The sequence below is a fragment of the Cygnus olor genome, chromosome 4, assembly GCF_009769625.2.
Source record: "Cygnus olor isolate bCygOlo1 chromosome 4, bCygOlo1.pri.v2, whole genome shotgun sequence".
NCBI classification, from domain to species: Eukaryota; Metazoa; Chordata; class Aves; order Anseriformes; family Anatidae; genus Cygnus; species Cygnus olor.
The window spans coordinates 5,883,812-5,905,267 of record NC_049172.1 but is presented as its reverse complement, the minus strand read 5'-3'; the positions used below and the strand labels follow the sequence as shown (position 1 = coordinate 5,905,267).

General features: G+C 46.9%; 1 protein-coding gene across 2 annotated transcripts in view; it reads left to right on the top strand.

Annotated features, from left to right (window-relative positions):
* Positions 1–2,277: 2,277 nt before the first annotated feature.
* TET2 (tet methylcytosine dioxygenase 2) overlaps positions 2,278–21,456 on the top strand; it is a 69,908-nt gene continuing 50,729 nt past the window's right edge. The window contains exon 1 of one of the 2 annotated variants that reach the window (XM_040556610.1): positions 2,278–2,462. The gene's annotated coding sequence lies outside the window, so the exon portion shown is untranslated. Of the gene's footprint in view, positions 2,463–2,834; positions 3,827–21,456 lie in introns of those variants that run through there. The other variant, XM_040556609.1, reaches the window with a different exon arrangement.

Genomic DNA, 21,456 nt, shown 5'->3' with positions numbered 1-21,456 from the left:
AGGGAGGCCAGGCTGGTGCTGTGCAGAGGGAGAAGGAGCAGGGGACGGAGGTGAGCCGTCGGTGAGCCTGCTGAGCGCAGGGAGCCGCACTTTGCACCCAAGGTGTCAGCTGGATGTGCCACGCCAGGGCGAAAAAGCAACCCCGGGATCTCACGTAGATAAAGACTTAAATGAGTTTGAAATGCTGACTGAAGCCTGCTGGAAAGCAAGCAGGTGCTGTGAAGGCACACACACACAAAAAAAGTGGCAAGATCAAGACAGACCTTGACCGTTCTTTGTGTCGTTTGCTCTTCTGGAAAGAGACAGACCAAGCTTATTTGCACAGGTTTGTCAACGAGACGCTGCTGAAGTCAGGTCCACGGAAGCAAACACAAAGACCTTTGTGTTGAAAACCCATGTATTTCCATATGGGGCAGGACAAGCGGGCCAGCACGTTTCCCTGGGCCGGGGAGGGCGAGCTCCAGGCAGCCCCAAAACCCTGACACCGACGGGGGCCCGAAACGGCACTGGCGGCGTGACCAAGCTAGGGTGGGTGGCAGGGGGAGCCTCACACCTCTGGGCTGCTCCTGGCAGGCTCTGCAGAAATTAAAGCAAAACCAAAACCCAGGCAGCAACCCGTGATGCGGAAAGCAAATCACTTCTGCGACCACTCGAGCTTCCTAAAAAGCGCCCTGCCCTGCCCGCCTTGCTGCTTTCCCAGGGCCGGGGACTCAGTTTCCCCCCAGCCTCGGGGGGCAGAGCGGCCTGTGGGGTGGGGTGGGAGCACCGTGCAGCCCCCAAAAGCCCTCCGCGTCCCCAAAATGCCGGCCCAGGTAGAGCTGCTCCAGTGAGGACACCGAGGTGGTGTTTTGGGAGTGTGGAAGCCTGAGGGCATGGGTTTGGCAGCCCCTTACTTGTCTGGAGCAGCGCGGGGAGGCGAAGCCGGGGTCCGTCACCTGCTGAGGAGGCCGGGGAGATGCGGAGTGGCTGGGTCTTGCTCGGGGGGGTTCTCCTGCAGGGAAAAACGAAATACAAGTGCCAGCATCGCCCTGCTGTTTCATGGGCGTGCAAAGGCAGGCAGCCGTGCTGCTGGACATCCTCTTGGCTGTGGCACGTGGGTCGTGACACGGGGCTTCCTTTGGAAGAATGTGGGGGAGATTTTGCTGCTGATTTATGTGGGGGGGTGTTTGGGGTGTGATTGTTTTTTTTAATGTATATTTTTTTCAATAGCCAACGTGTTACCCAGTGACACTGCCCGCTTCTCAGGTGATCTGGTGGGGCCTCCGCTCCTGTGGTGAAACCCCTGCCCAGAGGGGCTGCGGCTGCCGTGGGGAGACACACAGCCCCCATGGGTGCCCTGCTCCTGATTGCCGAGGGGGGAGGGGGGGGAGGGAGGAAAAGGGGTCAAAAAAAAAAAAGGAAAGAAAAAAGAAAAGAAGAAAAGAAAACACAAAAGAAAAAAGGAAAAAAAAAAAAAAAAGGACAGAAAAAAATAAAAAGAGCAAAAAAGCAAAAAAAAAAAAGGAAAAAAAGAACACAGGAAAAAAAAAAAAAATAAAAGGAAAAAAAAAAAGGAAAAAAAATGAAAAGAAAAGGAAAAAGAAAAAAAGGAAAAAAAAAAAGGAAAAAGGAAAGAAAAAAAAAAAAAAAAAAGGAAAATAAAAAAAGAAAAAGGAAAAAAAAAAGAAAAAAAAAAAATGGGAAAAGGAAATTTTAAAAAGCAAAAGAAAGCAAAAAAAAAAAAAAAAAGTCAAAAGAGAAAAAAAGCAAAAAAAAAAAGGAGAAAAATAGAAAATGGGAAAAAAAGGAAAAAAAAGCAAAAAAAAGAGAAAGAAGCCATATAAAAAAGTGAAAAAAACACAAATGAAAAAATGAAGAAAAGTGGAAAAAAATGACATAAAAAGGCGAAAAAAGGCCAAATAAAAAGAAAAAAAGGAAGAAAACAAAAGAAAAAAGGAAGAAAATTGGAAAAAGGGAAATAAAAAAGGGGAAAGAAAGCCAAATAAAAAGAAAAAGGAAAAAAGCAAAAGAGAAAAAGAAGAAAAACGGAAAAAAAAAAAAAAAAAAAAAAAAAGGAAAAAAAAGCAAAAAGAAAGAAAAAAGGCTTAAAAGCCCGAAAAAGAAGCCCGAAATCAAGAAAACAGAAGCCGAACCGAGGAAAGCCCCTCACGCCGGAACAAGCCCGGTAAGGAAGCCGGGGGGGGCGGGCAGGGGGGGGTCCATGCGCGTGCCCGTGCCCGCCCCCGCGGCCGCATCACGGGGGCGCGCGGCGCTGGTTGGGGGGGGGGGGAGCGGTGCGCGCGCGGGGCGGCGCGCGGGGCGGTCGCCGACGTCAGGGCGCCGCGTGCCGCTGGGTGCGGGGTCCCGGCGGGCGCGGAGCAGAAGGAAGCAAGATGGCGGCCCTGTAGGAGCGGGGAGCGGAGCGCAGCGCGGCGCGGGGCGGTGCGGGCTGCCCGGCGGCAGGGCGGAGGAACGCGGCGCAGGTCAGGGCGGCTCCCGGCGGCCGGCGGCGTGCGGGGAGGGAGAGGAGGGAGGGAGGGGAGAGGGACGCGGAGAGGGACGGGGGGCGGCGGGGCGCCCGCGGGGGGTGGTCGCCGCGGCGCCCCCAACATGGCGGCCGCCTGACAGAGGCGCCGGGGGGCGCCGCCGGCCCCGGCCCCGAGCCTTTGTCCGGGCGGGGGGCTCGGCCCGGCCGCACGCCCCTCCGGGGGGCTCCGGGAGCGGGGCTGCGGGCCGGCCCCGGCTTTGTGGCGCTCCCCGGCCCCGGCCGACACAAAGGCGGGGCGGCGAGGGGGGCCGGGGGGAAGCGAAACCCGCTCCTGGGGGGCGAGGGGGAAGCGGCTGCGAGACTCGCCGCCAGGCTTCCCTTTTTTTTTTTTTTTTTTTTTTCCTTTTTTCCTCTTATTTTTCTCTCCCCCACCGACCCGCGTTGCTAAATCCTGCCGTCGGGGCCGCTTGCACAACGTGGCCGCGGGGAAACGGGCTGCGGGGGGCGCGTCCCCCCAAAAAAAACGTCGCCTGGGGGGGGGGGGACACGAGGGGACCCCGAGCCGCCCCCTCGGCCGCGGAGAGGCGGCAGCCCCTTCGCTCCCTGCCCCGCTCGGCGAGCCCTCATCACAAGGTTTGTTTTCCATGATGAGCCGCATGCAAATCGCGCAGCCCTCGAGCGGCACCCGGGCACGGCGGCGGCGAGCCGGGCTGCCTGCCTTCCTCCTCCTCCTCCTCCTCCTCGGGAGCTGGGGAGTCGCGGCGGTGAGGAGACAGATAGTGTCCCCAGTGAAAGCAGGGCAGTGGGTGTTGCTCGCCGGCTAATGAGGCCGCGCTGTTTGCATGTGAATGGCAGGTTGAATCGCTGCAGCAGGGGGTGAGCTGTAGTACGTCGTACCTTCCTTCGCTCGTGTGTATTCCGCCCCGGCACTTTCTCCGGGGGTTGTGAAGTGCAAAGCGGGACGCGGTCGCCGGCGGTGAGATGCTAATGGCCCGGGGTCGTGTAGGAGGGCGAGCTGCGGGGTGATCTGAGTGGTTGGAAGGTGGCAAAACCGACACCGTGGTCCCTGCGGTGTCCTTTAAAGAGAAGCCCTCGGCGTGGCAGGCTGGCCGTGGGTTATAAATCATTCTACCTCTTATCTTCTGGGAGTTAGACAAATTTGCTTAAGTGATGTGTGATGAACGCATTAGCCCCTTTTATCAGTAGCCGCAGAAAACGAACGTGTTTCTCTGAGTCCTTAGGGCTGCTCGCCCCTCAGTCATTGTTACCTTTCCCCAAACTCCTCGCCCTCTTGGTGGGCTTCTCCTTTCTTTTCCTCGTCGCCTCAAAAACTGACTTCTCTCACCCTTCTGAATAAAGGTAAGCTTATGCTGTTTATGTATAGTTTTCTGCTTGCTTGTGTATCATGGTTAAAGCTCTGTAACTAAGAATGGTCACATAACAGTTTTTGATAGACTGTCACACTGCTTCTTTCAGCTCTTTCTCGAGCAGGCAGCACTCAGCAGTTGCTGCTGTCCTCCAAGGCTTTCTAGACTTCAGTTCTCTGGTGCTAAATGTCTGATACTTTTTTTCTCCCGAAAAGACTCAGCTAAAGCTGGGTATGAAACATTGATACTATATTGCTGCATCTGTAGCAATTTTGACAGATTTGTGTATTTCTTTTCCTGCTCCCCAAGTATATTCTTTCCATTATACTCCTGTCTATTGTGTCTTGAAAACGCTGGTAAATCTAGCAGGGCAAGAACTTTTTGGTCGGCCAGACTTGCTGCTGTTAACGCTTTGAAAGAACGTATGCATCTTGGATATCTTCCTGCAAAAAACCAGCAATTTGGAACCAATGTAAATAAATTGCTGTTGGGCAATATTTTGACTCTTTCTCGGTGTCATGGAAAGTGTAGTGCGAACCCTGCCAGGGAAGTCAGAAGACATTTAAATCTAGCAGCCACAGTGCAGGGGAAAGAAAAAAGGGAGGGCAAAGAAGTGAAAAGTCACGGTGTTTAGGTGGTGGGACTAAGCTGCTGTTCACCAAATGAAGCACTCAAAAGTCACGTTTCAGTGGAAATAGTTGTCTCGTTTGGGGGAGTGACATCGAGAAGCTTTGCAAACACTTCCAGGGACCTCAGAAACCGGTTTTGTGTTGCCTGTTTCAGAATTAATTGTTAACAAATATTCAAAAGAAGAGGTTGCGCAGGAGACACTGAGGCTCCTGAATTTGCCAAACTATCACAGCTCGTAGTAAGGCTTTGAACGAGGACTTTAGCATTGTGCTGATTCCTGGCCTTTGGCCAGGGAGACTGGCATTGTTTTGATAGAGTGCGCATGGTCCTAGACTTTGGCATGTCAACATTGTTTAAAGAACACGAAACGTGTGCCCGCCGAGGAGCTGTATTATGACGGACAGATTTCCAAGGTCTCTTGTTGGCACTAGCGCTGCATTGGGTAATGGGAATGGGAGGTTGTAAACGTTTTGGTTTCTGCGTGCAGGATCGGGAGACTCCGGCTGCTGCTGGGGCTGAAGGGACCATCCTCTCACCCCAAGCACTTCAGGTGCTGGTGGGATGCAGTCCCACATACGGTTCCTTTATAGGTTAGTAACAGCCAAATGGTTCTATAGGGGAAAAAACATGTTTTGGAACAAACCTGCCGCTCAGATGTTGAAAAACGTGAAGTTTGGGTTGGAACGATGTTACCGGCCCTGTTTGGGACTATCAGGAGTGTTTCACTTCTAGCTTGCCTCCGAGTTACTTGTGAATAAATGGCAGCAGAGTGGCTTTCACAGCGCGTGCTGAAGCGGTGGCTTTAAATCACTCGCTCCGTTTCGTTCTGAGTGGTAGATATTTGGCTCCTGCAGAAGCAAGAGACACAAGTTGTTTTTACATTGTCCACTTTTCACGGCGGGATTTCAGATGAGCTGTCAAATTTGGCTTATCACGGTGACCCTTCTACCGCTCTCGCTTGACTGCCACACAGTAGCTCTAAGTGTGGTAGCAGCATCTGTAAGCCAGCTTCACAACTGGAGCCTGAAAGTGGTAGAACAAAGTTGCCAAGTTTCAAGTAGAGTTGGTGGTTATCTTGGAAACGGCGCTGGAGAACACAACCACAAATGATTTTGCCAAATAATATACGGTATTTATTTAGTCCAGCTCCCTGATTGCTGTTGAGGCAGTCAGCCAGCAGCAGCAAAGTGTTGTGACATCATTTTGAAAGGCAATGTGCTGGTTCTGAAATGGAGTGGGATGTACTATGATTCATTACTTAAAAAAAAAAAAAAGCTGTAGTCTGAACGGAGATAAAGCATATGACTGCATCATGGCTGAAAGCCAAAAAGGGAATTATATGAATCAATCACACTTGCAGCATTATTCTGATCCCATTCTCCGTAAGGCAGTGAATACCTTCTTACTCATTTAATGATATTCTGCAGGAAATGTATCCTTTTAAACACTGAACAAGTAACTAGAAACAAGTTGCTACAGTTCAAGCCAGTACACTTTCAGATCGTCACTGGTTGCGTCTTCAATTTGCATAGCTTGTCCCAATATCCTAGATAATAAAATGTTAGAAATGGAAAGTACCATGAGTAATCATCTTCTCAGTCACCCATTGAAAAGAAATCACTTCTGCCTTCCCTTAGGGTAGGCAAGTCTCTTAAAAAACCCACCCCTTTCCCAAGGCATTGCTCAGCGTGTGGAGGCAGAGGTGGTGGGGTTAAGGAGTGAAGCTGCGAGCCTCCAGCATCAGCTGGACTAATCCCAAGGACAGCTGATGACTGGCACGAAAAGTTGTTCGGATTAAAATGCTGGGAATATGTCTCACATTACACAGCAGGGGCTAACAGAAGGAAGGTGGAGAAAAACAAGGTTTGAAACGGAGGAACAACTAGCAGCTAATTCCTTCCACATAGGATGGAAGGAAGGAGCAGAAATGCCCTGCCTCACAAGGGGACCAGGAAGCTCTACTAGTTGTTCACCACAAAAGGTTTTAAATCAGGGGACAACTCAAACAGAGTTGCTATACTTTGCAATACACTTCAACAATTAAAAGACTTAAAGATTTAAATTGCTGTCTATCTTTTCAAGTAGGCGTGTTCACCTCTGTCAAACACCTTCCAAAAAGCCGAATCATCTTAGCAGCCTGAGTAGAATTCAGGCTCTCCTTCAAAACGCAAGTTTTCTGTGGAGTTGTGTGTTCCAAGTTGGAGTGCCTTGTAGCATACATATGGCGAGAAACCCCAGTAAGATTATTCTGACAAATAAATAGAGGCTTGCAGTATCGAGGCTTCAGTTTGACCTAATTCTTGGTGTGTTTCCTTTATTTTTTTTTTAACCTTGTCTTTTAAAAACAGCAACTACCATGCAGCATTGCTATTGCAGTGTGCAGAGGAACAGACTTGTCCTATACTCAAGTTCAACAAGACAGGGAAGTTCAGCATTTTAATCTTAACCAAGTAAAGCATGTCTTTTAAGACAGTTTCTCCATGTACCTTGCATACAAAAGGTATGTTTCTTCAGAAACGTGTTTGACTGCTGAAGCAACAAGTAAAAATTCCATGATGAGGTAAAGGCCAGTGCTTCCACAAGTCTGTGCGATGCTGTCCTGCTCCACCACTTACTGGAAAAGTGGTGGAAAACTTTCCAAGCTTTCCTATCAAGATTGCACTGTGAAAAAGCTTCTGTAGTCCTGGATGAGAACATGACTGTTAGATCCAAAAAGAATTTCTACATGAGAAATGAAAAGGGAATTTTTTTTATTAAAAGCATGTTGTATTTGGAAGAAGCATTTGTGTTCCTCTTGCGTGCGGTAGCAAAGCAGTGAGCAGCAGGTGAGTGGCTTGACAGCTAAGATAAGCAAGAGGCACCCCTTGGAAGTGTTTTCCATGTGTACAGGGCAGTGGCCTTGCCATTTTGTAATTAATTACTATGATGCAATTTAAGCAATGTGGAATATCTTCATGCGTTCCCCATTAGTGCTTCTGACCTTGACCATATTCCACGTGGGTTTCCAAGGTACGAATATGGGTTTCACCAGTGTATGTCTGGGGGAGGAGGAGCTTCCAGGTTGGAGCAGGATTTTTTGCAGACATGTAAAAAGAGTAATGACTTCTGCATTCGTTACTCCTCGTGAGCTACGCTATCCCCAAATTCACATGTTGGTGACTAAAACTTAACTCTTCTGCTTAATCTTCTTTCTAATAACGCATAAACAGTCTAAGCCTTGTCTTCCAAATGTCCTGGCACGAGCTGCTTGAAGTCGAGCCGCGCTGGAAAAGGATCTGGCGGCAGCGCGCTCGCACCGCAGCTCCCCGGGCGGGCAGACGTTGCGCTCAGGACGATGACTCTCCACGCGGTCGCGCGCACGTGGCCAAGTGTTTACAAACAGTGTCCCAGCATCCTCGGCAGCTGCCTCCACGCAGCCAGCGAGGAGCAGGAGGCTGGAGTCCTAGGAACGGCCCGGTCCTCGCGGGAGGGGGGAAGAAATCCAGCACGCAGAGGAGCTTAAGGAAGCGGGCTGTCGTTGGGGTTTTGGCTCGGCTTGCTGCGTCTGTGTTCCATCCTAGGCCGCTGGTGCCTCTTGCAGACGCCCGTTTCCCCCTCCGCCGTCTGTGTCGACACGTTTGCTTGGAATGGGCTGACCCAGGCTGTGAGACACCGTTAAGGGAATTGTTGCAAAGGTTTCGAATGATTCAGCCCCTTGGCCTTTTGAAAAACGTGTAAGGAATCCAATCCCCAAAGTTTACAAGAGCAGCTCTTCGCAATACAAGGGTCCCACCGTAAGTTGTTAATATATTTTTCCCTTCATTAGGCATGACTCACTGCCTGTTGGAATACTAGAACAATTCCCTCTTTAACAAACAAGAAAGAAATCATGAAGGCTGCTAACTTTATAAGTAAAATCAAATAGCTGAAAGTCTTTATTACTTAATGAGACATGTTGACACAACAAGGCGTTGCTGTTACGAAAGTTAATACCGCGCGCTGCGAGGCAAGCTGTAGATCTCCACGAGGCACAAGAAGCTCAGTGGAGATTTCTGTGCTTCTCTACCCAAAGAATAATGCCACCGACCTGCTGTTAAAAAAGCAGGGGGGAGGAGGGAAGTGTTGGTAATTACTGGGGTCATCTTGCCAAGATGGCTTCAGGAAGCTCAGCTGAAAAGGCGGCTCAGCTGGCCAGAAGCACGGGTTTCGGGCCACCCCCTGTAGCCGAAGCTGTCAAACAGGTTCCCATCGGAGGAGACGCTTTGAGCCCGTGCCATGTGCTCTGTGGGGCCTTGTTAGCAGAGGTGCTGCTCCTCTTCCAGAAACGTTCATTTCGAGACCCGGGCACGATTTTCAGGCTCCCTTGGGACTGCGTACGGAGGACATCGCTCCGTCTGAAAAACGAGTCCCAAGAACTGGTTTTTCCATACAGAGAGGCAGCAGTTGGCCTCTTCCTTATTCTGAATGTGTCTGCATGAGTCATGGCATTCACTATCATGCAGCGGTGGCTGGAGGCCAGTGCACTTGCTGTACCTGTGACTTTTGCCATTTGTTGTATGTTCACACCAGTTGCTTCCATTTTACATGAACTGCACTTACAACCATTGCATTTTGTTACTGTGCTCCAGCACTTTCCTTCTCACCTGTCTTCTCATTTGCTTGACACAGCTGCTTGTGTCAGATCCAGAACCTGCTGCTGTTTCGCAAAGCTCTTCACCTCCTTTCATGTCCTTCTGACTTCTTTGACCCATGGTTCCCATTACTCTTGCCGCAGCTGTTCTCGCAGGAGGCGACAAGCAAGAATAAAAGAATACGTAAGGGAATATGCGAAAAAGGCATTTCTGAGTTTGCAGTGCTTGTTCCTCCTCTTGCCACTTTTAGTGCTGTTACAGAGATCAAAGGGTAAACGTTAACCCTGGGCCTGATGCTGACACGAAAGTTTTGCCCTCGACTTCAGCGTCCTTTAATCAGTCGCACTCTGTATTCGTACCTTCGCACGAGAGCTGACGACTGTCCATGCAGCACTCACCCCCATCTTCATGCTCCTGATACTTTTTTTTCATCTTTGTTTAATCTGTTTGTTCTCTCGGTGCTACTTCACTCGTGTTTGAAGTCACATACTTTGAAGTTATACAATTCTTCTACTTGCCAAAGGACACACAACTCCTTCAGCCCTTATGTAAGCAAAAAGGAGAAAAGAATGATTGCATGTTTCCTCCTGTGTGAAAGTAGCATTACTGTTCTGTTCACAGTAAAATGAGGAAAAGGACTTGTTGCAGTAAGGCAGGAGTTGCTTCCCTTCCCCCCAAGTTACTAAAGTTCACAGAATGGAGAGATTTCCTTGAAACTTAAAGTGCACGTATAGCTTAAGAAGAAGAATGCAGTTTATCCCTGAAAGAGAACATTTGAAAGCTGGAAGATACATTGGACTTGCCTTTCTCTGGGATTTGGAAAACCGTGTGGGGGTGCACGTTCGTATTAAAGACCTTCACATTTTTTATTTTTTAATTTTTAAAAGGCAACCTTTTTGTTCCCACTGTGCGCCTTTGCTGCCTTGCCTGTTTTGCTTTCAACTTGATCTGCCCCAAAAGGTCTGGAGTATTACTAAAATGGCAACAGTAAAAATCAAAAGCATGAAAGCTGAGCAACTGAAGAGGGCTGGATTTAACCCTTATTTATCTCATATAGCCAGCATAGATTTCCTCTCCCCCAAATGTCTGCTAATGAGACCCACTCCACACAGTCAGTTTGTAAGTGTACACAGCACGGACCCAGCAACAGCTGAAAGCAGTGAGCAAATGGGGAAATGCACTCTTGGTATTTATAAAAATGAAAAATGCACAAAACAGAAAAATGCAGTCTTTCAGTTCTCTGTTGTTTTTGTGGCACTCTCCATACTTTCCACAGCGCATTTGGTCTTTTTAAGTAAGTTTGGACCTGAGCTTTTCTGCTCCCATGTGATCCTTAATGCAGAGAAGCAGCTTTGGAAGGTGTGAGAAAGTAGTGGGAAGGATAAGAATTAGGCTGATGTATTTTTCTCTGCATTACTACATGTAGTGCCTGACAAGTGGAAGAGATTAGGTAGGGGTAAATACATATTTTTATGTATCTTTCCACCATGCCTGTGTTGTGCAGTTGACAATATATTAGGTGCCCCCCTCGCCGGTGCTGTCAGCTGACGTGTGAGCCTGCAAACTGATGGCAGCCCCTGCATTTTCACAAAGCCCTATTGATTGTTCCTTCGCGGAACAGAAGCAGTTGGCCTGTGGGAAGGCACGGGAGACAGACACCTCCTCAGACCCACATACTTTGAAGCAACTGGAAAAAAATAAAATAGTTTGGGGGGCATTTTTCCCTCTTTTGGGGGAAGAGGAAGGAAATAGGTAGAAAAAATGCAGAGGGGAGTTTAGAGGCTACAAAATGATTTTTACTTCAAAAAAAAGTTTTCGAAGCAGTTGCAAGTTAGCACATTTCCTAGAAAATACAGAGCCTAGCTGATGCATTAGAAAGTTTTGCCTCTGGAAGAGTGAGTCTGTAACTACCTTCTGCACAGCTGCTTTTTCTTGAAGCAACTGCTGCTAGCTGGCTGGAGATACTTTGTGGGACAAGCCGTAGCATGAGTCTAGTTTGGGATGGCAATTCTGATGCTTCTAAATATAAGGAGTGGATAGTGTGAAATTAATTATTGCGCATTAGGAGGCACCTCATATCCCAGCCATGAAACAGAATCCCACTGTGCTTGGGGCTGTACAAACACAAGCCATTTCTGTTCCATTTTGCTATGTAATGCAGCAAAGGAGACAGTTGAAGGAAGAAAAAAAGAAGCCTGGCAGCACACAAGGGCTAGAGTGTTAGTGACTCTTGTTTATAACGCAAAGCAGAGGCAGACAGCTGCCTTCCAAAAAACTAAATATTTGCAGTAAATAAAGCAAAGCTGCTATTGCTACCTGCTCTGTGTGAGTTCAGAGGAGTTCCTAACCAGCACTGCTGCAGCCTTTTCCCTAGGGTGCTCGTATTAATGAGCAGGCAAAACACACAGGGAGTAAGAGAAAGGGTAGAAAATTAATAAGCAACAACTGAGAGCCAAAGCACGCACAGATCACAAAACGTGGTGCAAACTTTGCTGGAGCCATTCATTTCAGTACTTTTTTTTTAAAGGCAAAACAAAACTAAACTAAAAGACATACAGGAAAGCTGTGGTATAGCTGGGAACTGAACCCATATCTCTTATGCCCCAGTGCTTTACCCATGATACCCTCCTTCCTGCTCATTCAGAAGTTTACAGATAGTTTTCTCTGCTTACTAAGATAACAGAAGTATCAATTTTAAGAAACAGAAACTAGAATCAGAAACGAGTAGCTTTTCACTTTTTTCAGAAGCTGTTTTTCAGTAACATTTTCTGTTAATTGACAGCACATCGGGGTTTTTTGGTTTAGCTTTTTTTTTTTTTTTTTTTGTCTCCTTCCCCTTCTGGAGGAGTCTCAGGACCTTTAAAGCAGCAGTGCTCCTCCAAAACACGCCAGCAAATTGTGCCTCAAATTCTGTTGTTTGTCTCCTCAGGGAAGAGGACTGCTTTTGTGTACTGCTTGGACTATGGCACTGCTGAAACCCTCAACTCCAAGTGAGAAAAGGTGCAGGGAAGGAAGGGTATTATCTCAATCTTACTGGTGCTGCAGATGTCTCCATGCACCTCCAAACAAACAAGCAGAATCTCACAATGAGCTAATTATAATTAAAAACAGTACGTTGTGTCGGTTAATTGCAGTGAGTAGGACAGAGTTGTGTAATGTCATTTCAGTAAGTAGGTACTCCAATAATTCCCATTAACCTTTAATACCCTTGATCCTCCTATTCATTCAGGCAAGATTTCCCACAGTCTGCAAACTGTTCTGTACGCCAGCCCAAACCTACCACACGACTCCTGTTTTGATCTGTTTTATCAATTAAAGGTTCGTCAGGGTTCACGAACCCTCGCGCTGATGTCATACTTGGTAGCGGAGCTCAAAGAAAAAGGAAAAAAAACCTTTAATTTGCTGCCAAAACTTCTCTCTGCTGGAGTCGGGATGTACAGACCTGTGCAGGTGACACAAACCAGGCAGCATTTGTAGCTTTCTATGTAACAGTCTCCTAGACCTCAATTGGAGACGGTGAATTTTGGTGTCTTTGGGATTTGTTGGGGATTCTTAGGCCACAGGTGGCTGTAGCTCGAGCTGCCTGTTCTGGTGCTTAATGCATATAACCGAGAGCCCACCCCAAGTAACTTCAGCAGGTTCAGAGACTCGTGATACAATCCATGATGAAATGCATTCGGAAATAAAATCCAATGGGTAATTTAGCTCGGGCAGCATTCCCTTGGACGCTGACAGAGGCAGTTGACCGTGAAGGACAGATGGATTTTTCCCTGCCATGTTTATAGATCCAACAGCGCTGCAAACCACAACGCAGAAGGACCGAGAGCTAGCGTGGGGGCTTGCCTCCTGGCTCCCCCGAGTTTTCGCCGGTCCCCTGGCAGTCTGGAGGTTCGGCAGCCGGGTCCCCACGTGGCTGGTGCGCACGTGGCCGCGGTGTTTACAAACACTGTCCCAGGCTTCCCCAGGGCGCTGTGTGACGGGCCAGAGGGTGCCACGCTGCAGGACCTCGCCGCGGCTTGCGCCAGCCCGTTTGTCACCCACGGCTGCGGCCGCTGGCGGCAATCGCAGCAAAGCTGAGCTGACGGAGCCTGCTAGCGTGCTAGGGTTTGCTCGTTTTACTTTTAAGCGATATTCAGCCCGGGGTTTAGAGCAAGGTCGTCCACGGTGAGTCAAAAATAGAAACTTTATTGCTCGATAGAGTAGCAGCGCTGGAGAGCGCTAGCTAGACAGACATGCAACAGCAAGGAGGGTACTTCTCTGCTTTCCAGAGACGCTGCTAGGGAACTGGGTAACGCTTACAGTAGGGCAGGATTTCAGAAAGCCTGTGCAAGTGCATGGGCGCCTTTTCTATTTCTCATTGACAAACCAGGGAACCCTTTTTGTCCGGATTTAAGAGACAAGTCTCAGTGAAATGCAAGATGCTCGGAACAGCCAGTGTTCAGGGCCACAGTTGCGTTATCACCAGGAGAGGACTGCCTCGGTTCTGCTGTGTTTTGGCAGGCCATTGGCATACAGCAAGCAAGAGGTTTGGACAGCTGTGCGTTGCTGTATTAAATGGCCTGCCATAGCCAGGGCACAAAAAGACAAAGCATGCTTCTTTCCAGGCACTCAGCTAAAATTGTATTGACTTACTTTTTGGTGCTCTCCTCATGAGTTAAGAGTTCAAGGACTCCTATATCTACTGTACCTTGAGTTCAGATAACAAGATACAACTACACCAAGAGAAACAGAGAAGTCCGTGTTCTTCAAAGACAGGCATTTTTCTGTACGTGTTCCCCTGTTGTGTTTCAGGGTGTGCACTGTTTATTTTTCTCCTTTTGTTTTACTCTCCCTCCCGCTCGCCCTCCACAGTGCTGCATGCACACCCTCTCGCAGCCGCCTCTGGCTCGCAGGGCCTGAGAAGTGCAAACTCAGCAGGGACTGGTAACACTTTAACTCTTTGTCCTATTCTCAGCTCTCCCAGCAAAGGTCAAAGCAAACCAGACTTACAGCTGCGCTTGAAACAGAATGGTAGGAGAGGGAGGGAGGGAGAGAGGGAGGGACGGCGAGCGCAGGCTGTTCCCCCCTCCTGCATACTTTGTCTCCAAGCATGTGAAGTGCGTGGCCAGGGTGAGATGAAACTTTCCCTAGCCTTTGGGTGGCTGTATCTGCTAGCTCCTCTTTAAGAGGAAATGAAAGACTTGTGACTTTTGTTTGTACTGGCCATATCTAGCTTCACGCAACTTCTGCCGATAAACAGGAATAATTTAGGAGCTAGTTCCTCAAATGCCTGAAATGTGGTCTTAATTTCATCAGTGCAAAGCCAGCAAAAAACTATTACAGACACGATGTCTCGGTTATCTGTCTTTGAAGTCATTTTGGAAACCCTGGCAACATGCCCTTAGACAATTCTTTCTCCTAATAGCCATAGTTTGGCATTGTGTTGAGGGACCACGCTGGCTCCAGTTTTGCTGACCGAGGGCAGAAGTGAGTTTTGTTTTCCTTGAGAACCTTTCAAAGCGCTGCCATTTGCTTACGGCTGAGAGAAGGAACCTGCCTCGACACCAAGACGCGCCCACGTGTGCCACGTGCAGGAAAAAGGTTCCCGTTTTTCCCTTCAGGCAACCCGCCGGCGCGCTTCACGCGGCTACGAGGGGAATGTGCCGGCCAGAGAGTTGGCGCTAGCTGGCTTAGCGACATCGATACCAGTGCCAAGGTTTACCTCCCCACCTGGCGCTCCGGGTCGGTTTGATGCCTTGCCACGTGCTCGCGCGCACATGGCTGCAGTGTTTACAAACATGACCCCAGAACTCTTACGGGCAGTTATGAAAGAGCCAGCAAATGCCGCATCTCCTGCGCGAGGCTGACCTAGATCGCCAGAGCGGGGAGCGAGTACGAGGCGGGCGAGCAGAGCGCAGACTCTGAGCGCACATTGAGGCGCTCGGGAAGGTGATTTTGCTTCCAAACTCATTTGAAATATCATTGCCAACACGAGAGAATTTTCCACCGTAACCTAAAAATAGTTACTATTAGCTAGCAGGAGCGGGTGAGTGATTCAGCAGCTCGGGGATAAAGGTGACTGTGTTCTTCGTCACCATAAGTTTGTTTCTTTGCTGAACTGACTCAAAGTACATAAAATTTTCAGAGTGGTAAGGAAGTGCAAAGCTGGCTTACTTTGGCTAAAATAAAAGAACACTCTGTGATTGTGTGCTTCCTGATTGACAGTTCCCTTTTTATTTCTTTATTAACACTTGCAGTCAGGTGCTAATGAATGCCTCGCTGTTGGATAGTGACCATCCGGTTAGGAAAAAGACGGCTTAGTAGTTTCAAGTGACACACCTTTCTCTGCAGAATATGAATACCACTGTACTTTTTGGCATGGGCCTCAAGAAAAAAAATGTCCCTCTAGCAAACCAGGCCTTACACTCAGCTGTCAGATGTCCACACTTCTTCTCCATATGTATTTTTTTAATCGCTTTTGGAAGTACTAGATACTTATTAGAAAAATCAATTTGTCTCTTCCTTATGCTTGAAGTTCTTCAAGGAAGTTTGTATTGTACTTAAAATTACCCTAAAACAGTTTCCTTCCTAGAAGTTAGCAGTTTATTGTAAAATGGAAGGACGTGGTCTGATGATTGGTTGTTGACAGACTCTAGCCTTCTTGAAGTTTTCTCAGAAAAGCATGTATGTGGAGGAAGACAGGCTATACAACCGTGACTGGTTGCCAAAGATAAACACAGCCTTCTTGAAAAAGCTGCTAAACTAGCAAAAAATAACCCATGCTTGTTAATAAATCACTTCCAATTTTTACTTTTGAAATCAAACAATTTACTTACTCCCAGCTTTGCAAAAGCCTACTAAGTGGTGAAGGGTTGTTTTTTTTTCCTCCCAGACAGCAAGGTTGACCTTTCTGAGGGAGACGAGATAGTAGAAAGATCATAGTTCTATTTTATACCAGTTACTATGATACATCTCGGTGTTTGTAAATATCATAATGGCAAAGCCCTTAGGAAAGACACGCTACGAGCTTCTCCGTGCCTCTTTCCCAACGTGCTTCTGTCCCATTACTGAAGGCAACTCCTGCAAGCATAGAGCTAGTCCAGAGTCTTCACCTTTTCCATCCGTATCCATGGCAGCTCTGCATTAAGAATCACCAAAGCTGCTGTAGATATCTTTTATTATTTAAACAACATGAGGCAGGGAGGCCAGAGCTGGTCACCAGCTGCCTTCATGTGATCAGGTAGCTCTAGCCAGAGAAGGTGAAGAGCTCTGCAGCTCAGCCCCACACTGGTTTTGTCCCAACTCCTAGCTCAGTTTTAATGTTGCTTTCGGCATGTGAGCAAATGTGTTTCCATCAGTTATTGATGTCTCTTCACTGCTGAATGTTCATCATGGTGTTCATTACAGTGTGTATAATAGACCTAGGAATAAGAATGGAAGAACTGAAAATGGGTCACTGCTATGGTCGTATTTTAAGTGTTTTTTGTGGCCTTTCTTCTGCCTGTGGAAAGCAAATCCACCTTACAGTGAATCTGTACAAGTATGGGAAGCCTCAGAGAAAGGAGAACCAACAGTCTTAATCTCATCTTCTCCGAATTTGTGTAGCTTTTTTACTGGGTGCAGCATAGTACAGCTTCTAGAGTCATTCTCCGGTAGTCCCGAAGCACTTTTTGAAAATGTCTGAATCAGAAAGTATCGAGGCTTACCAGGACTAGTTTATTAGTATTTATGATGTCTGCAGGCTTTACCAGAACATTTAACTTAATCAGGGGAAGATCTATACAGATACACAAATGATGCGTCTAGCACATCTTTGACTCAGAATCTTCTCATTATGACCATTAATGATGACTTCTTACATTATAAGAGCAGACTCTTTCAATGAACAAAATGTAATGAAAGAAATGCTGCTTATGATAAAGATTATTTAACTCCATGCTTTTAAGTTGGAGACAGGATGGAAGAAAATACTAAAATTTACCATTGCATGCTACAGGGTGAATAACCACCATTGTGTCAGTTTAGATGAGTATCTCAAAATAAATACAGACTCTGTCATGGGTTTGTCCTCTAGGTAAAAAAGTAATGGAAATCTTGTTCAACAAGTTCAGCAAAAGGCACACCTAAAGTTTAATTATGTCTTCAGATGCATAAGTACAATTCTTACTAAAGAGTTTTGCCCAGCTACCAGGGAACAGACTCAGGACTCTTAATTTTTCTTATACATGGAACATAAACAGGTCAATAATCGGGTCAGTACAAAGCTGGGGAAATGAATTACTTGGCATACCCAATGGCTGTCCCCAGCCATAGCTTTCTCTGCCATGGGTGCGTATGAGAGAGAGATTCTTGACCGATTTATGATTTTCTGCCAAGCCCATCTTCCCCACCACAGCCAATCTACCAAAACACAGGGGCAGCTGGAGAAGAGATGAAAGAGCACCTGTGGTATTTACCTCACGGGTTTTCCACTGATGTCTCTTTATGGGATGGGAGCTGGGAGTCTTGGAGAGGGTCTGAGTTGCCCTATCAAAATTTGCAGCACTGAATGAGTCAGAGGGAGGACTCCCTGGCCCAGGAGGTAGGCAGACAGGGACCACATTGTTCCTCTGTCTCCCTTACTCATTGCTATCTCAGCAGAACGTGGTTCCGTAACAGGCCAACTCTTACTCATTTTGTGCACAGGGAAGGAAAGCATACAGAACACCTGCTGGATGGCACATTAAGTTACGTTAACAACTGCCCGTAGCGTTGGAAGGCAAGGTAGGAACATCAACAGACCTGCACAATATCTGCTCAGCACAAAAGACTTCGCATCACCCCTCTTAAATACAAAGTAGTCCTGTTAATTCAAGTCAAAAGAACTACAACATGTGGCAAAAAGAACAAAAGCAATGAAAGGAACAAGCATTTTTTAGGAACAAGATTTTTACACTACCAGGGAATGTATTAGGCAAAATTGCCCAGAGAGGTTCTTAGGAAAGAGAAAACCCTGCATTATAGAGTAGGCTAAAAAAAATTTAAAAAAAGTTGGCTGAACCATCCCACCAGTGGCTCTTCTTTGTGTTCGTGGGATAAAACCAGTGAGGTGCTGATGTTTCTTACCACATCGTTCAGTGCTGCAAGAAATGCTACTGTGCTTTACCCTTTGGCCATGGCCAACCTCCAAAGCTTCAAAATATGATGAAACCCCCGTTTCCAGAGGCCAAATTATACATCAATGAAAGAAAACAGTCTTTATTATGTAACAGGCAAGCAGAAGAAACCCTGATTTATGAATTCAATATAAATACACAAGAAGCAGCAAAATCAGGTCTTTTACTCACACTCCACTGCCGTGGCAGCTTGATTTTTTAGTTGTCTTTCCTTGTGGTAGGAGTCTCAAGCACGGCAAACATCACAAAACTCCATGTAAAAAGGAAGTAATGCTCCTGCATGGAGTTTGATGTGGAAAACAGGGGTTGTTTAACTCCACGGGGAACAGTGGTCAGCATCTTCTCTCTGGGAAGCCCTTCAGGCCTGTGACCGTGCAGGTTTGGTTGTGTGCTTGTCCAGGAAAATTCTCACCAGGATACACCAAAGGGAGTTTCCCCATACCAGTGCACAACAGTGAGAAACGTGGACAGGTTGTTCCCAAAAGGTGCATGAAATAGCCCTGGAGGAGGCCACTTCACCCACTCTCTTTCCCCCAGGCCAGATCAATCATAACTCTGTCACTTATGACAAATACTTGGACAATCTGCTCTTGAATCTGCTAGTAGAGATTCTGTATTCTTCCAAGTCTTCTCTTTTTGATCAACTTTCCTCCTTTTAGAAAGATATAGCATCCCAGCTGAGGCCTCACTGAGCCTGAGAAGAAAGGTAACTTTATGCCTGACAGAGCCACACAAACGGGACTAAAACTGCCTTTTTTCTCTAAAGTTTTGACACCAGCTGTTCAGCTGGATGTCCGCTGTAGCTCCCAGAACAGCAACTTAGGCAGCTGTTCCTCATTCAGTGTCTGTGCTTGAGGTTTTTCCTGCCTTCTGAGACGTTGCCCTTGAGTTACCAACACAAGAAACACCAGAACTTCAGAAAAAAGGTTACAGTAGTGTGAGAACAGAGAAGTCAGTGTCACTAAGCAGGAGAAAATGCATACTGGGTGAATTGTAAAATAAGTAATTACGCACTTGTGTGAGGGTCTGTTGATCCACTAGAGTGTGAATTTCTTGGACAAGGACCACATCTTTGTTACCTGGGTGCATGGCTGCTGTTTTGTGCACAGCACAAAGAGTTCTCTCTCACCGAAGAAGATCGCGATAGCATCAGGAGCAGCTTAGTGTAGGTACTGGCACTGTGGGGCACCAGTAAAGAGAGGTGAGAAAACCAGATGGTTTTACGTTACGATGACGGTACTTATCACAGTATTAACTATGGTTTCATTAAGCTGTAGTGGATGGAGCTAGAAGCGTGTTTCAGAGAATTTGAAAAACTAGAAAATAGTTTTCTTTAGTTCAAGTGCCAGTGGTCTGTGGCTTTGCCATGGGAAGATCTGAATTCTCCTCTTTTTGGTCCAGTGAAACTTTCGGGTGAAACTTGCACACGATGCATGTTCCCGTCCCTCATCACTTTGATCACAAGAGCCTGTTCTGGGTGAGGGCCTTAAAACGGGTAGCAGGGAGCTAGGGGGGAGCAAGAGTAGCACAGAGAAAATAACGTGAGAGGGTGAGCTCCTCTGTTAATGGCAGAGAGGGGCTCTCAGGAGCTCACCTTCAGCTGTCTAGCACAGTTTGAAGAAAGAGAGCAAAAGGCAACATATTTCAAATTGCTAAAAGGGAACAAATAGGATCTGGTGTACTTAACCCAAGGACTTTGCTGTCACAACCTGTTGCTGGTGCAGGTTTTTTGGAAGCAGCAGGCATTTCTATGAATTAGGCCAGCGTCTAGGCTCCTGCTCATTAGCCACAGCCTGGAGGGGTTAACACATTACCATTTATACCTTTCTCCCATGCGCCTGCCCTTTAGCAGACTGACAAAACCAGAGCACCAGACAGCTGTTGGCTCCAGCGTGGCCCTCAGCAGCTGCTGGCCGTCTCCTCGGAAGACTGCCACGGTCCTTAAGAGAGTTCTGCTACCAAAACGGGGTGAAGAAGATCCGACATTGGGGTGAACGTGTGTGTACAAAGTGATCACCCATCCCAGGAAGCTGTTTTCTCCATTTGTTTGTTTTGCAGCACCCCAAAAGTTGTAGTTCATGCCACCAGCAGCTAGTGTGGTCACTTAAAGCGTCATTTCTAAAGCAGTGGGACGAGCTGTTAAATTATCTAAAAGCAGCAAGCCAGTGTTGTGTTTTTTTTTTGTTGTTGTTTTTTTTTCTCAAAGATTAGATAGAAGGAACAGGAAAGAGCTCTCTCCTGTAGTTCTCTCCTTTTGTTTCGAGTTTTAATATTTAATGAACATGTGATACTGTTTTAAGCTAGTCCTGATGGTCTTGTGAAGTTAATATTTAAAGCAGATGGCTGCAGTGCTTTAATAAGATGGTTACTATAGAAACACAGCGCTGTGAAAGCCATAGTTTCTGTAGTGCATGGTCTCCTCTCTAAACATTTTAGAGGCTCTTGATCTACATGTAGCAGGCCCAAAGAGGACGAACCAAGAAATGGAAAATGAAGACAGTATGCCTGCGTGGAATATTTACTTCAGCCAGGGTCCACTCAAAGCTGGCTGGATAGCTAACATTTTTGTGGCTTGCTAAAGAGCTGCTTGAAAAAACAAGAAACATGAGAAGAGAGATAAGCACAAGTATTGATGGGGGAGATGACTCTGGGCAGGAGACAGATCATTTCAGTTATCTCTTTTCTGGAAGGTGAGTTGGACTCAGACATTAATACAAACAAATATAAAAGCACAAAACACCCACAAACAGTTAGCTAAAACACCCAAATATTTACTTTGCAATCGGCGTGCTTTTTGTTTACTTCATCCCTGCATATCTCACGTTGCCTATCAACACAGTTGTTGCAGCCTAAAACACAGGGAAGGACACAACATGTACTTTCAGGGATTTTGTTTTTTCATTACTGCCTCTGGTTTTCTTTGTGTTGCCAAAACTGTTTTAGCCTGAAAGTACCTACATTCCTCTGCATGCAGCAAAAAATCTTATAGGCTATGATACAGACTTTAGAAAGCCTTTTAAAATGTTAATTATATATGTGAATATGAGTTTGCACTAAATCAGGGTGTTTAGGAGGGGAAATGGCAGTCTGTTTGGAAGGGTTACTGGTTCTCCAGAGCAGAACTGGACAGGGAAGTACTGCCTCATCTGCCCATGTCTCTCCCTCCAGGGAACTGAGAAGTCATTTTCAGAAGTCACAGAGGGCAAGAATACAGAGATAGTGGCTGCAGAACCATAGAAACTATGAAA